The sequence below is a fragment of the Octodon degus genome, unplaced genomic scaffold (genome assembly GCF_000260255.1).
Source record: "Octodon degus isolate 3935 unplaced genomic scaffold, OctDeg1.0 scaffold00170, whole genome shotgun sequence".
Taxonomy (NCBI): Eukaryota; Metazoa; Chordata; class Mammalia; order Rodentia; family Octodontidae; genus Octodon; species Octodon degus.
This window is the reverse complement of record NW_004524746.1, coordinates 3,502,304-3,503,995: the sequence shown is the minus strand read 5'-3', so window position 1 is coordinate 3,503,995 and position 1,692 is coordinate 3,502,304. Positions and strand designations below refer to the sequence as shown.

General features: G+C 41.4%; 1 pseudogene; it reads right to left on the bottom strand.

Annotated features, from left to right (window-relative positions):
- Positions 1-802, bottom strand: part of LOC101583603 — a 184,594-nt pseudogene extending 183,792 nt beyond the window's left edge.
- Between the last annotated feature and the right edge of the window lie 890 nt (positions 803-1,692).

Below are 1,692 nucleotides of genomic sequence, written 5' to 3'. Positions count from 1 at the left end.
TTCCACCGGCAAACCCACTAGTGGCTGTTGCTTGCATCACCTCTCTTCTGTAATCCCTATCTTTCGGAAAGCTATTAACTGCCACCTTATTTGCTTCTTTTTGTCTCTGTTCTCTTTCAAGCCACTCTTTTGGTTTTTCCCACTGTGAAACTTCTGTTTGGCAATTGTAGTAATATTTTTTCCCAGAAGAGCTAATATGCTCAGACCAGTCATCTGCAGAATCATAAGGTGCATCTGAAGTTTTGCTTGGATTATTGCTTGGATTAGAAGAATGTGAATTTGAACTATGAAGAGCACTGTGGTTGTGTGAATTTTCTTGTGGAGAGTAACTGGTCCCACCTTCCCTCTCTCTAACTCTGTGAGTATGCACATTTTTGGCCTTATTGTGACCTGTGCTGTCACTGTATTTGTTTTCAGGACTATCAGATCTTCCCAACATTTTATTTGGTGGTGAAGGATCTGCGGCGTCTCGCATCTTTTCATGTCTGTGGTCACCACTACTGGGGTGACTCTTCGATGAATATTTAAGTGCCTGGAAAGGCTGCGAGTCCCCCCTCCGGTCGTGACAGCTCGGCTGAGTCCGGCCTTCCTCTTCCTCTTTGAGGCCTGGCTTGCTTTCTCGCGGCCCGGCAGCCTTTTCCAGTTGCCGCTTCTTGTCTTCACGTTCAAGTCTGGCTACTGTGGTTCCAGTTTAGGGGTAGTCCTGGTCGGGGGCCTGCTGGTGGCTGGTCCCAGGGACTCCGAGCTGCAAAGGGTGGGAGCTACCTTCGGGAGGAAGACGGTGGGACGCGAGGGACGCCATCGCGGACTAAATTCTATCTTCCATTTTCTTATATCCTTTTCAGTCTTGTTTTTCAGGGTACACTAATTTTCAATCGATAGATCTCTTACTTCCTTTGTTACATTGATTCCTTAGTATTTTATATTTTGGATGTTGTGAAGGGTGTAGTTTCTTAGAGAGTTTGTGTTTGTGTACAGGAATGCCATAGATTTTTTTTTCAAAGTTTTATTGATAAACAGCAATAAAACAGTTTCAAATCTAATCGGAAGTACAGTTTCAACAAATAATACACTGCATATATTCTTCTCAGTGGTTAATTGCTGTACAAGATGTGGACTTGAGATCCTATTTACAAACACCATTAGAACAAATCATTCTATTCATTAAGAGAATGCAACTATATATCTATGTTAACCACTTTGAGTACACCATAGATTTTTGACTGCTGATTTTCTATACAGCTATGCTATGGAACTTGGCAATTTAATCTAGAAGTCTTTTGTGGAGTTTTTGGGGTCTTCTATGTAGAGTATCATGTCATCTGTGAATAATAATAATTTCACTACTTCCTTTCTTTTTCTTTTTTTTCCTTTCCTTTTCTTCTTTTTTTAAATCTTTATTTATTTATTTATTTATTTATTTGTGTGTGTGTGGCCAGCTCAGCCCACCAAGGGGCGGGGCTGGCTGGCATGTGGTGCTGGGGGATTGAACCGTGGTCCCTGTGCTTTGCTAAGCTTGTTGTAAGTAGGTGCTTTAGACCACTGAGCCATCTCACCAGCCCCTCCTTTACTTTTCTTTGTCATTTTTTTTGTCTAATTGCTTTGGCTAGTATTTCCAGAACTATATTGAATAGGAGTGGTGATAGTGAACATCCTTCCCTTGTTTTGATTTTAGATAGAAAGCTTTCAGTT